The sequence below is a fragment of the Eumetopias jubatus genome, unplaced genomic scaffold (genome assembly GCF_037043125.1).
Source record: "Eumetopias jubatus isolate StellerSeaLion01/CBP00866 unplaced genomic scaffold, mEumJub1_p1.0 scaffold_10, whole genome shotgun sequence".
NCBI classification, from domain to species: Eukaryota; Metazoa; Chordata; class Mammalia; order Carnivora; family Otariidae; genus Eumetopias; species Eumetopias jubatus.
In genome coordinates, this window is record NW_028274816.1 from 64,037,449 (window position 1) to 64,052,260 (window position 14,812).

The window sequence follows — 14,812 nt, forward strand, 5'->3', positions numbered from 1 at the left end:
CACAACCCTGAAATCAAGAGTCTCACACTCTACCAACTGAACCAGCCAGGCACTGCTAGTATGGAAATCTTGAATTACTTACCATATATAAGATTGAAAAGGACACAAAAATAGAGATTACATAGAAAATAGATTTAGTTTTTTGTTTTTTGTTTTTTTTTAAAGATTTTATTTATTTATTTGAGAGAGAGAGAGTACATGAGAGGGGGGAGGGTCAGAGGGAGAAGCAGACTCCCCGCTGAGCAGGGAGCCCGATGCGGGACTCGATCCCGGGACTCCAGGATCATGACCGGAGCCGAAGGCAGTCGCTTAACCAACTGAGCCACCCAGGCGCCCAAAAATAGATTTAGTTTTTTGAATTGGGGTATAATTGATAATACCACATTATATTAGTTTGAGGAGTACAACATAATTCAATAGTTATATTGTGAAGTGATCACCACAATAAATCTAGTTAATATCCATCACCGTACATAGTTACAGATTCTTTTCTTGTGATGAGAGTTTTTTGTTTTTAAAGTTTTATTTATTTATTTATTTATTTATTTATATTTTTTAAAGATTTTATTTATTTATTTGAGAGAGAGAGAATGAGAGATAGAGAGCACGGGAGGGAAGAGGGTCAGAGGGAGAAGCAGACTCCCCGCTGAGCAGGAAGCCCGATGCGGGACTCGATCCCGGGACTCCGGGATCATGACCCGAGCCGAAGGCAGTCGCTTAACCAACTGAGCCACCCAGGCGCCCGAGTCCCATGCTCTTCTAACTGAGCCAGCCAGGCACCCCTGGCCTGTGTTGAGAACTTTTTAAGATTTACTCTCTTAGCAACTTCCAAATATGCAATATAATATTAACTATAGTCACCATGCTGTTTATTATATCTCCATGAAAGTTTGTAACTTTTTTTAATAAAAAAATTGTATTTGCTTAGAAGCATTCAGAATGTCAACAAAACAGCTGCAACTTTTTTTTTTTTTACAATTAGAATGGTATTCAGTTAACAGAACAACAATTATTTCGTAGAAGCTGCATTAGAGACAACTGAAGATGAAAAATTACCATCCCCATATATAACTAATTTGTGCTGTCCACCAACAAGAACCTGCTTTAAATTTCCATGCCAATTTATAACCCCCATACTGGACCAGGCAAGGTTAGTGGCTATTGAAAATACCACCAGGACAGGGCTATCTAAAGACACATTCGGTAGTGTTAACTATACAAAAAAAGACACTGTACAGTTTAAAAACAAATCTTACACAGCCTTACATTTCAATTTTTTTTCTTTAAAAGGAGTGAGTTGTGTACAGGGGGGTTAAATGCTTTATAGACGAGAAAAAAAAAACTGCGCTAGAACCAACTTATTCATCATCATCATCTTCTTCTTCATCTTCATCTTCCTCATCTTCCTCCTCTTCCTTCTTTTTCTTGCTCTTTTCAGCCTTGACAACTCCCTTTTTTGCCGCATCAGGCTTTCCTTTAGCTCGGTACGCAGCAATAACCTTTTCATATTTTTCCTTCAGCTTAGCAGCCTTCTTTCCATACGGCTGCTTGTCATCTGCAGCGGTGTTACTCCACATCTCTCCCAGTTTCTTTGCAACATCACCCATGGATAGGCCGGGATGTTCTCCTTTGATTTTGGGGCGATACTCAGAACAAAACAAGAAAAAGGCCGAAGGAGGCCTCTTGGGTGCATTGGGATCCTTGAACTTCTTTTTTGTTTCCCCTTTAGGGGGGATATAAGTTTTCATTTCTCTTTTATAACGGGCCTTGTCCGCCTTTGCCATGTCTTCAAATTTTCCTTTCTCTTTAGCAGACATGGTCTTCCACCTTTCTGAGCACTTCTTAGAAAACTCTGAGAAGTTGACTGAAGCATCTGGGTGCTTCTTCTTGTGCTCCTCTCGGCAAGTTTGCACAAAGAATGCATATGATGACATTTTGCCTTTCGGCTTCTTAGGATTTCCTTTGCCCATGTCTAATTATTTTTTTTGTCTGGATCCTGACCCGCCGGCTCCCAGCCGCGGGGATCCAGCCACCACGTGGGGTGGAGAGCTGCTGGAGGCGCTCTCCCCCCCCGCGGCGCTGCCCCAGACTCACCCTCCAAAAGTTTGTAACTTTTGATACCCTTCACCCATTTTGCCACCCCTCACCCCCCTGCTTCTGGCAATCACCAATCTCATCTCTATGTGTTTGGGTTTTTGTGTTAAGATTCCACAAGTGAGGGGCGCCTGGGTGGCTCAGATGGTTAAGCATCTGCCTTCCGGCTCAGGTCATGATCCCAGGGTCCTGGGATCGAGCCCCACATCGGGCTCCTGGCTCAGCGGGGAGCCTGCTTCTCCTTCTCCCGCTCCCTCTGCCTCTCCCCCTGCTCATGCTCTCTCTGTCTGTATCTCTGTGTCTCAAATGAATAAATAAAATCTTAAAAAGATTCCACAATGAGATCATATGGTATTTATCTTTCTGTCTCTGTCTGATTTATTTCATTTAGCTAATTTTTTTAGGGCCCTCCATACTGTTTTCCATAGTGGCTGCACCAGTTTACATGCCCATCAACAGTATAACCTTTCTCCTAATCTTACCAACTCGATCTTCCAAGGGTTGTGCCTAATAGTTGCTCATACAATGTGGTTTGCAAGTAGAAATAAATATTAAGTAAGGCAAACTCAACTTCATCTGTACTGCTGCCTGAATAGACATTTTTACAAAGAAGACTTACAGATGACTAACAGACAGATGGAAAGATGCTCAACATCACTTATCAGGGAAATACAAATCAAAACTACAATGAGATTCCACCTCACACCAGTCAGAATGGCTAAAATTAACAGCACAGGAAACAGGTATTGGCGAGGATGTGGAGAAAAAGGGAACCTCCACTCACACTGTTGGTGGGAATGCAAGCTGGTGCAGCCACTCGGGAAAACAGTGTGGAAGCTCCTCAGAAAGTTAAAAATAGAGCTGCCCTACAACCCCCAGCAATTGCACTACTAGGTGTTTACCCGAAGGATACAAAAATACTGATTCGAAGGGATACATGCACCTGATGTTTATAGCAGTATTATAGCCAAATTATGGGGAAAGCCCAAATGTCAAGGGCAAAACTTTTAAGAATTTTTTTCTATACTCATTTTGTAAATGCCTTTTCACACAATGGAAGCTCCCTTCTACTCCTAGTTTACTAAATAACTTTCTTGGATTGAGTACTGACTTTTAATTAAGCTTATTTAATGTATCTACTACTAAGATGATAGTATATTCTTGAAATTCAATAATGTGGTAAATTACATTGCTTTTTGAGATTTAACCCAAATTGTATATAGAAGATAAAATCCACCTATTCATGATGTATTATTTTCCTTATATATGACTGAGTTTGATTTTCAGATAATTTAGTTAAGGATTTTTGCATCTATGTTCATGAGAATTATTGCCTAGTAGTGTTTCTTTGATGTACTAGTAAGGTTTATTACCAGTAAGCTTGATTAATTAATTAACCTCATTAAGTAAAAGAGGAGTGTCTTTTTATATGCTCTTGTATAAGACTAGCGTTCTTTCTTTCTTAAATTTCTCATAAAATTCACCAGTGGAGTAATATGGGCCTGAAATTTATTTTCTTTTTGTTTTTTTTAATCATTCCAGTGATAAAATTAAATATGTATCTCTCCAAAATTAAATATGTATCTCTCCTATTCGTAGCTTACAGTTTTTAAGCATCCACCACTATCCACTGTGTAACATTTGACTGTTGTCTAACTAGTAAAATAAGATCAGAAAATACATCCAATATTTATAGATGTCCTGATTTTGTTTGGAAACAGATCTCCAGAAACACAGGACTTCAAACGGAATCCAGGAAGTTGAGTCTCTGATAAATATTACTAGGAATAGATTCGTTTCTGTGTGAACCAACCATGGATGATCCTGGGTCAAAAAATAAACACTTTAAACCCAACCAAGGATCTGCTCTCCAAAGCAAGGCAGAGGACATTTCTGAGTTCCAGGACCCTCGGCACAGCTTATTTCAAAATTGCAACAACTCGCATGCAAAGCAGGAACTGCAAAGACTCTATAAATCATTTTACTCGTGGCTGCAGCCAGAAAAACACAGCAAGGATGAAATTATTTTTCAAGTGGTCCTGGAACAATTTATGATCAACAGGCACTGCAGTGATTGGTCGACTTTGAAAAAGAAATGGGAATCCAGTGGCAGAAACTTGGAGAAATTCATGGAGGATCTGAGTGATAGTTCTGTGAAGCCACCTGACTTAGTGAGTAGAAGGTTCTTTTTATCCTGGAGTGAGGGTCCAAAAAGAGTAAGGAATAAGTAGTCAGCAGGAGATAGCCGGAAGTAGAGAAAGAAGTTATTGTAGATGCAGTTATTTGTCAGATCACACTCTTCCTCGCCAAGGGAAATCTTTTGCAACCAAAGTGAGCAAAAATAAAAAGTGTTACAGTCATTCTTTCAGTGGGACATAATGTAGGAACCAACATATTTATTTCATTGAATTTCATTGGAGAGATGGTGGGAAAGAACTCACTGAAAAGTTGTCAGTTGGGCAAAACCTCAAGGATGAGGAGAATGCCTCGACAAGAGCTGGATCTTCCCTCAGAAAACTTTAGTATTCATATATTTTTTAAAGATTTTATTTGAGAGAGAGAGAGCCAGAGCAGGAGGGAAGGGTAGAGGGAGACAAAAAAGCAGACTTCCCACCGAGCAGGAAGCCAGATGCGGGACTCAATCCCAGGACCCTGGGTTCATGACCTGAGCAAAAGGCAGATGCCTAACTGACTGAGCCACTCAGGAGCCCCTTCATCTTTTTTCATTAGGAAAGACACATTAATGAATATATAAGTGATCATTGTTTGGTTTTTTGTAACAGGTCCACGTCCACATGCAGGGACAGGAAGCCCTCTTTTCTGAGAATATGCCCTTAAAAGAAGTCATTGTCCATCTAACAAAACAGCTGTCAATAGGATCCCCAGCAAGGACAAATATGGGGACGCTCTCCTGGACTCCCCAAGATACTTCCTTGGAAACAGGACAAGGTGAGTGGGGTAAGTCAAGGCACCAGAGGGATGTTGTGTGTGGACTCCTTCTTGGTTACAACTCCACTGAGTCACTTTATCCCCCACAGGAGATAAAGAAAATGGTGACAACATTTATCACATGAATGACAGTATTACTAGTCAAGGCAATGAAATACCTTCCCTGCTCATTATCCAGGAAAAGGACTGTCCTAGGCCTGAAGAGGACAGTGTTTCTTTGAAGAATCCGCTCAGCTCTGGAAGAGCAGGTCTAGGCACATCCAGGTCCCAGGAAGGGTCCCTGAAAGGACCCCCATATCAAGATGTCCTTGGGGAGGGGGGGCCAGGGTTTCTCTCTCAGTCAATCCAGGTCACCCCTGAGCCTGTTCCTACCCACCAGAGAACTGAGGGGAACCCCACATGTGGGAGACACCAAGGAAGATGCCATGAAGCCCAAAACTCATACAGATGTGAAAAGTGTCCCAAGAGCTTTAGGTATTTCTCTCAGCTAAAAACCCATCAGAGAAGACACAATAACGAGAGGACATTTACTTGTGCTGAGTGTAACAAAGGCTTCTTCCAAGCATCAGACCTACACGTGCATCAGAAGATTCATGCAGAAGAGAAGCCTTTCACGTGCAGCACGTGTGAAAAATCCTTCAGCCACAAAACCAACCTTCTGGCACATGAGAGAATCCACACAGGAGAGAAGCCCTATGAATGTTCCCTCTGCCATAGAAACTACCGCCAGTCGTCTACCTACCACCGCCACCTGAGGACTCACCAGAAAATTGCCTTCAGAGGTGTTCCCTCCACACCAGAAGCTTCCTCGCGTGCAGCCCCAATGGAGTGATACATGAATATCAATGCAAATATGTGTATTTCCGTAGTACTTCCCTATTTAGAACATATAATTTCCTGATTATATTTTCCATTTATTGTTTTCACTAAAAAGTTTAAGGAGGAATTTATCAGTTTGTTCACTAGATTATCTCAGGTGCCTAGAAAAGTGGCTGACAAATTTCAAATAAACAATATCTGTTGAATAAATGAAGCTGTAATGTTGGTACTATTACTTAAATGCAGGAACGTTCAACTCCAGGACACAAATAGGCTTTCCCTCTGCTCCCCTGTGTTCTGTCCACACTTCTATCTCTCCTGGACCACATGCACCTAAAAAACGTGGGAAGTGAAAGCAGGAACCTGGAAAGGGAACTTTTATATTTAAATGATATAATCAGGGGCACCTGGGTGACTCAGTTGGCGAAGCATCTGCCTTCAGCTCAGGTCATGATCCCAGGGCCCCCAGTGGAGCCCCATGTTGGGCTCCCAGCTCTGTGGGGGAGCCTGCTTCTCTCTCTCTGCCCCTCCCTCCCTGCTCTGCTCTATCTTGCTATCTCTCTCAAAATATTTTTTAAAATAAGTGATATAATCATTTACTTCACTGGAAATATTAATAGCTAAACTGAACCTGAATGAAACTGATGACTGAAAGTTGCAGAGTGCTGTTTTATCGATAGACACCAGAAAGAATGTTTCCCCATTCATTTCTTCCAAAGATGGCAGGTGTGGGGGGGGTGGGGGCGGATAGAGAGGGGCTTATTTTCAGAACAGGTTTGAAAGTGTGGTTTGGAGAGTAAGAAGTGCACATGGTGAGCTATCGTCTATGAAATTGGAGTTTGGTACCCAAAGTGGGCCCACTCCCCACTCTGGTGAGTTATAGACAGATTACACATGGAGTTGCCACACAAGGTCGACTTTATTTGTACAAATGAGGACAAACAGACAATGATCCTGAGGTGCCCCCCCGGCGTTTCTAGCCAGAGCTTACGGATATTAAGGCTTCCAGGTGAACTTGTTTATACAAGGTCTTTGTAAATTTGGGACTGAGGGTTAAATTCCAGAGCGGAAAGAGTGAAACAAAGAATTGTGGGACTTGTGTAGCCTGCGGCCCGCAGGGCTCTCCAGGAAGCGCCGTTGACGTAAGAACTGCCCAGGGATGGGATCTCCCCAGGGCACTGAAGGTGATGCCCCCGCAGCCCCCGAGCAGAAATCCCGCGGGGCGCTGTCCGCTGAAAACTGGTAGGCACGAGGTGCTCCGAAGACTTCTGGGACTTGTAGTCCAGACGTCCAGCCGCGCGCGGCCCTTTAGGTGCTGTAGTCGGCGGCCAGCTCTGCGCACGCGCGCGGCGGGTGCCTCTGGGAATCTATGGGTAGCGGTGTGGCGCCAGAAGCGGAGCCCTGAGTACTGCGTCGGCTCGTGTTTGGAGTTTCCGTGCTCAGAGAGGCCCCTAAGTGTTTGGCGGAAAAGTAAACTTAAGTGTGCCGTCCCCCTCTCCACCAGGGCCTCGACTCCGGAGGGCCGGAGTGGCCCGGGGCCCAAACACACACGCTCCCTCCCCGGAGGAAGCCACGACTCGGGGAAGTCCAACAGGGCACCGGTCCACGGCCCCCGTGGGGCCTCGATTACAAGGACCGGGGCACGGAAACCTTGGTCAGCGGGGCTGTCCTCGAGAGAACCGCGTGAGGTCTGCGCGGAGGGACTGCGCTCCAAGCCACCGCGGCCACATGGGATCCGAGGTCGCGTCTTGGAGGGGACAGCAGGGGAAGGGGCAGAGGTCGCGCGCATGGGGAGGGTTTGGGGGAAGGACCGCCACGGCGGGGAACGCCAGGCCCACGGCGCCACAGCGCGGAGGGAACAGCCGGGGGAGGTACAGACTAGAGCAGACGGACGGGGGGTGTCGCACGCACACTGGGGAGTGCCCCTAGGCTGGCCCCAGAGGCTCTGCCCTTGCCACTCCCTGAGCAAGTTAGAGTCGGGGAGACCGCAGCCAACGACAGAGGACATGACCCTTCTAAAGCTGCATCCACAAATATTCCCGAGTGTGTGGCTGTGCCCAGTGAGAGCGTACAGATGTTCAGAAGGTCCAGCTTTGTGTCCCTTACGGCTGAGTTCACTGGTAGAGCAAATATTGTCAAGATTTTCTGAACGACTGTACATTTATCTGAAGACGCTCGCTGCTGGGGCAAAGCAAACGGACTGAAAAGAGAGAGATCATGTCATTCAGAGATGTGCCCTTTGTGACCCAGTCTTCCTTTTGGTGACTCTGAAGAATAGGCTCCTTATTGCTTTGCCAGATTTTACTGCCCCTAAGGCAGGGCGTCTTCCAAGGCATGAAGAGAGAGATGGTGAAATAAATATAGCACTTTCAAATATTTGGGGTTTCCAAGAAGTATGGGAGATCCAGAATTTTATGTGCAAGTTTCATTGAGATGTAATTGACATACAATAAACTTCACATATTTTATTGTGCAATTTGATATACATACACTGACCAAACTATGACCATAACATGATGAGCATCTATCACTCCTAGAGCTTCACCCAGCTCTTAATCCCTCTCACCATGCCTTTCATGACCACCCTTCCCTAGACAACCATTGGCTTTATTCCAGTATAAATTACTTTGCCTTTTCCAGGATTTTTTACAAATCAAATAATTACTCCCTTTTTTGTGGCTTCTTCCATCCCACATAATTGTCTGAGATTCATTCTTGTGATTTGTGTGAGTGTGGGCTCCTGGGGCTCTAGAGGAAGTCGAACCCATCTGTAGTGCAGATTTGTAAATCATTTTGAAACAACTGTTGTGTCTCTGTGCACAGAAGAGAATGTTTCACTATGGTGCTTCCAGTCACCATGCACATGTAATTGCCCATTATAAGCACGATGCTCTTGAGTCACCCAAATTACAAAGTCAGAAGGCCCTTGCTGTATTCCACTGTAAACTGAAACCAAGCAGGCTGCATGATCAGGTAGTTGAGACTTCCTGTCATCCACCACGTTAACGAGAGCACATGCTGTTGCCTCTCCTGGATGATCCGGACAGCCAGAAGAAAGGAGAGGAAAGCCTGGCTCTGCTGCTACATGGGTCATTCTGACTTATGAGTAAAGTAAAAACGGATAGTGGCTGCATCACAGACAGAATTGGGATATCTCTGAGTGACTCGGGGGGGCTGCAGAGTCCGGAGACCTCAGTGTGGATTCCAGCTGGACCTCTTCCAGCACTTGAGACTGCCCTTGGCCTCCACTAACCCCAGTCTGAAGTGGGAATATTATCATTACCTCCCCTGCATTGAGGGAACTGGAGAGAGCTTGGATGTGATGTGTATCCCCAGTGACGGGCTCTCGTGAGCCTCCCTTGTGAGGTGGATGACGATGGTTCCCATCCTCTGCCCGTGTCCCCAGAAATACGTTCAGCAGTTTCCGAAGTGGAGTTAGGGGTGACAGTTATTGGAAATAATTCACATTTCTGTGGGTTCACTGTGATGATGCGGGGCTGTGGGATTATACAGGTCCCACACTACTGCACCCTCCCTGTCCACATCCAGGGAGAGCTAGATTTAGTCAAAGGGATCTGAGTTTAAATCCCACATCTGCTTTTTAAACTGGGCACTCTCTCTGTGACATGACAGAGCTGCCTGAGCCTCAAGCCTCACATGGTTGACTGACATGGAAATTACGTTGGTGTTTTACTTCAGGGGCTGTGAGTGGGTCAATAAAAATAATAAACCATGCTAACCACTTGCCCTGGCCAGGCTGTCCAGGGTTTGCTTTTTCAACATTTTAAAATTCTCATAACACCCTGGTAAAGTGAGATCTGTTGTTATATTCATGAGGAACCATGGCTCAAGAAAATTAAGTGACCTCCTTAAGGTGACAGGGTAGCTGAGTGTTTAGAATGGATTCAAACTCCAGGAGTCTGGCCTCAGAGCTGAAGACATTTAATCCCTTTACCACAGCATGTGAAGTTTTTAGCTTGTGGCAGGCACACCGTGAGGACCAGAGAGGCTCAACTACCATTGCTGCTGTTCTCATTGTTGGAATTATCATCATAATCATATTCCCTGTTCCTCTGATGTCCCAGATCACTTACTGTCTGCCCCCACAGTCCTCAGAGAAATGCCACTGCCGTCTCAAGTTGCTGCCCCTGGGAAGGTTTTTTCCCTCAGCCATAATTACATTATGTCCAAAGTCTGTGTCCTTCCCCAACCCTTGAGCCCAGCATAGGCCTTGGTGATCTGAGGCTGGGTCTCTCTGCACCTTCACCAGAGACCGACTGACATGTTCTGCTCCCCAACCAACAGCACAAGACCAACACCACTACCTCTGTCTGACTTTCCAGGTTTTGGATACCTTTAAGGATGTGGCCATGACCTTCACCCAGGAAGAGTGGGGACAGCTGAACCTGGACCAGAGGGCCCTGTACCAGGAAGTGATGGCGGAGACCTGCAGATTCCTGGTCTCACTGGGAAAGGGCTCACCCCTCACCCCTGGGCAAGCAGCCTTCTTGACTTCTAGCTGATCAAGAAGGACAGAGGAGCTACCTTCCCTCCTCCCCAAACACCCTGCAGTTTTCTGGTTCCTTCTCCCTCCTGATATCCCTGTATCTGCATCAAGGATCATTGGGATAGAAACAACATCCTTCCGAACACAAAGCCTCACCCCAGTACCCAGCACACTCAGGCCTCAGTCTCAGGTCCGTATTCCAGATTCCACAGGAGGGAAGCTGACTGGCCCAGCCTGGTTGGGTCAGGTATCCCCGGGCCCGATTAGCAGGGCTGTGAGTGCTGGGCTATTCTCAGCAAAGAACAGGGGACTGGGTGGTGAGGGAAAAGCTCAAGATTGATCTCTGGGAAAACTCTTGGACAACAAGATTTAGAGACCTGGACTGGTGAACACAATTGACTTTCTGAGAGGGTGGTGTGCCTGGAGAGAGCGTGGAAGCTCTGAGCTGCAACCCCCCCCCCCATAACTTTCCTAATACATGGCTTCCATTTGGCTATTCTGAGTTGTTACCTTTATAATAGGCCAATAAATATAATAGTGTTTTCCTGAGTTCTGTGCTCCAGTCCAGCAAATTATCAAAACTGGGAGGCAGGTCATAGGAGTCCCCAAATTTGTAGCTGGGTTGGGCAAAAGTATGGGTAGTGTGGGGACCCAGGACTTTTTTTTTTTTTTTTAAGATTTTATTTATTTATCTGAGAGAGAGAGAGAGCACATGAGAGGGGGGAGGGTCAGAGGAAGAAGCAGACTCCCTGCTGAGCAGGGAGCCTGATGCGGGACTCGATGCGGGACTCAATCCAGGGACTCCAGGATCATGACCTGAGCCGAAGGCAGTTGCCCAACCAGCTGAGCCACCCAGGCGCCCAGGACTTTTGACTAGCATCCAAAGTGAGGATCGCTGAAGTCTGATGCTGACCCCAGGGAGGGTCGGAATAGGATTGAATTGTAGGACACCCTATTGAATTGTAGGACAACCTAAGGAGTTGCCAGACTCAATGGCCACTTGTGCTACTTGTGCCCTATGAACTGCTCTTGATTAACCAAAATTAGCAAAATTAGCTGCTTGGTTTATGGATGGCAGTTCCAAGATAGACAGCATCCTTTTCAGAAGGTGGCCACTCTGATTGAAGACAGAAAAATCAGTGCAGTAGGCTAAATTGCATGCTCTTTGCTTCTACGCGTGGGTTTTTACGAACTCATGGGTGGTGACCAGTGGCATGATCCAAGGGCAGTGGAAATATATCCTATTAGAGTAATTCCCATGCGGAGCACAAACCTATGGAAATTTGCTCCTGACTGATTGCTCCCTGCCCCTAAATTCATAAGTTGAATATCAAACCACCAATGTGGCTATACAGAGAGAGGGCCTCTCCGTTAGGGTTAAATGAGGTCATAAGGGTGGACACTGATATGAAAGGATTCCTGTCCTTCTAGGAAATGATACCGGAGAGCATTCAAGTGCTTTCTTTTCCCACCGCTCCTCTGTCTCTAGAGAACCACATTGTGGTCACATCTATTGCACTAAGTATTTACAAAATGAACACTTAAACGTTTAAGAGGAAGAATAAAACCTGGCCCCTCACCTCTTTAAAATATTTGCTTCAATATCATCTTCCCTATGAATCTTACTATGAATATTAGATTTAATGTTGCAACCCTTCCTTGACCACTGATGTTTTCATCATTCAGGCTCCGCTTTTTTTTCATTTTCTGTAGACCATAACACCCTCTAATAAACTAAAGAATTTAATAACAATATTATTTAATGATCTCTTTCCCTCCACCAAAAGGTAGGTTCCATGTTTGTTTACTGATCGTCCAGTGTAGCCATCAAAGTGCCCAAAAGACATAAGAACCTCAATAAATATCTTGGAGAATGCTAAATGGATATAACATCACAGGTTCCTGTTCATTTGAAGCACCCAGCTGTCCTTTTTATCTCTACTCATTTTCTACTCTCCCTTCAATTTCAGTACCTTTAGTGAGCTCAAGAATGGAAGGGGATTATATTTTGAGATAAACTTTCAAAATGATGAATAATCCTGGATAATGAGGTGCTCAGTTTTCTGGCCTGTTCCAATCCTTTGGAGTTACACAGGATAATTAATCACAGGATATGCTGAACAGAGAGTCTGTTTCTCCCTCTGCCCCTCCCCCCAGCTCGTGTGTGTGCTCTCTCAAATAAATACATAAGAAAATATTTAAAAAAATAGTTTTCAGGTGATGGTGATGGTGACATATTTCATTTTTTTAAGACTTTTTTTTAAAGATTTTATTTATTTATTTGGCAGAGAGAGACAGTGAGAGAGGGAACACAAGCAGGGGGAGTGGGAGAGGGAGAAGCAGGCTTCCCGCGGAGCAGGGAGCCCGATGCGGGGCTCGATCCCAGGACCCTGGGACCATGACCTGAGCCGAAGGCAGGCGCTTAACGACTGAGCCACCCAGGCGCCCCAAGACTTTCTTTTTTAGAGCAGTTTTAGGTTCACCACAAAATTGAGGAGAGCACAGGTATCTCCTATATATCTCCCACCTCCATACCGCCTCTTCCATTATTAGCATCACTCACCAAGATGGTACATTTTTTTTACCAATGATGAAACTACCTTGATATATCATAATCACCCAAAATCCATAGTTTACCTTAGGATTCACTCTTAGTTTTTTAAGTTCAGTGGGTGGACAAATGTATAATGACTTATATCCATTATTATAATATCATACAGCGTATTTTCACTGCCCCCCAAATCCACTATGCTGTGCCTGCTTCTCACCTCTCTTTCCTCTCCAGTCCTGGCAACCACTGATCTTTTTATTGTTTCCATAGTTTTGCTTTTTCCAGAATGTCCCATAGTTGAATCATAGAATATGCAGTGTTTTTCAGAATGGCTTCTTCCGTTAGTGATATGCATTTAAGTTTCCTCAATGTCTTCTCATGGCTTGACAGTTCAATTCATTTTAGTGCTGAATAACATTCCATCATCTGGATTTACCACAGTTTATCACAAATTTCTTTTTGTTTCTTTTTTTTTAAGATTTATTTATTTTAGAGAGAGAGAAAGGGAGAGGGGGAGAGAGCACAGTGGGGTGGACAGAGGGAGAGGGAGAGAGATTCTCAAGCAGACTGCATGCTGAGTGTGGAGCCCGATGCAGGGCTCAATCTCATGACCCTGAGATCACGACCTGAGCCAAAACCAAGAGTTGGGGGCTTAAACGACTGTGTCACCCAGGTGCCCCACAAATTTTTTTGTTTTTTGAACTGCCATTCATCTGGCATCAACTAAAATCAGTGTTTCATAGGTATTGATGTGATGGCTGCTGCCAAGTGGGAAATGGGAATTATCTTCCTCACTGAAATGGGAGTGGGAATGGGAATGCTTGGTAACTCCTCTCTCCTTTGTCTTCATAACTTGACACTTCTCACTGGACATAAGGTGAGACCCACAGACTTGATTCTCAGTCAGCTGGTCTTAGCCAACTCCTTGGTGCTTTTATTGAGGGGGATCCCTCAGACAATAGCAGCCTTTAGATCAAAATATTTCCTGAATGAGGCTGGATGTAAACTACTTTTCTATTTCCACAGAGTGGCCAGAGTGGTTTCCCTCAGCACTACCACCCTTCTCAGTGTCTTTCAGACCATGAAACTGTGTTTCTATTTCTCTGGGTGGCTGGAGCTCAGAATAAGATCCCCAAAGTGAATTAGTTTCTGCTGTTTCCTTTGCTGGATCTTGCATCTCTTGGTAAATATTTTTGCTCCTATCAAAATGATTAGTCCAATGAGCCGCAAGAACTTTAGTGTGAAAATAAATTATGGATATGGTTCCTCACTCAATCCAGACAGCTTTATCAAGTTTGTAGTTGTAGTCATATTCTTCATAATTGATTTTATGTGTTTGGGTCTCATGACCTGGGCCAGTGGCTCAATGGCCCTTTTCCTGTACAGGCACAAACAGTGAGTCCAACACATTTATAGCAACAGCCTTTCCCCCCAGACCTTTCCATGAGACCAGAGCCACTTGTACCATCTTGATCCTTGTGAGCTCCTTTTTCTTCTTTAACTCACTGTCTTCTCTTTTGTCTATTTGGATTACTCTGTTACTCCAGACCAGTGGCTGGTGAATACCTCTATGTTTTTGTCTTCATGTTTCCCAACATTCAGCCCTTTTGTGCTCATTTTCAGTGATACTCGTACCTCTAAGTTTCGTTTCATTTGCTAGGCAAGGAAAACCTATTTCCTAATCTGATTATGACTATATAACTCTATTCTCTACATAAAATTGAATCATTTCCTCCACCATCTGTAAAATTTAAGGGACTAGTAATTTTCAAATTCTTGATAGAAATTTATTATTCTGTGTAGAGTGGGGTAGTTAGATCCTGCAAATCATAATCCTGTAAGATTCTTTTTTTTAAAAGATTTTATTTATTTGACAGAGAGAGACACAGCGA

The 14,812-nt window shown here is 44.5% G+C and overlaps 3 pseudogenes; 2 read left to right on the plus strand and 1 right to left on the minus strand.

The window, feature by feature from the left end:
* Positions 1-1,114: 1,114 nt before the first annotated feature.
* On the minus strand, positions 1,115-1,970 carry LOC114200957 (high mobility group protein B1 pseudogene; annotated as a pseudogene).
* A 1,935-nt stretch (positions 1,971-3,905) lies between these two features.
* Positions 3,906-5,875, plus strand: LOC114200954 (zinc finger and SCAN domain-containing protein 4 pseudogene; annotated as a pseudogene).
* A 7,799-nt stretch (positions 5,876-13,674) lies between these two features.
* Positions 13,675-14,580, plus strand: LOC114200976 (vomeronasal type-1 receptor 1-like; annotated as a pseudogene).
* The last annotated feature ends 232 nt before the right edge of the window (positions 14,581-14,812 follow it).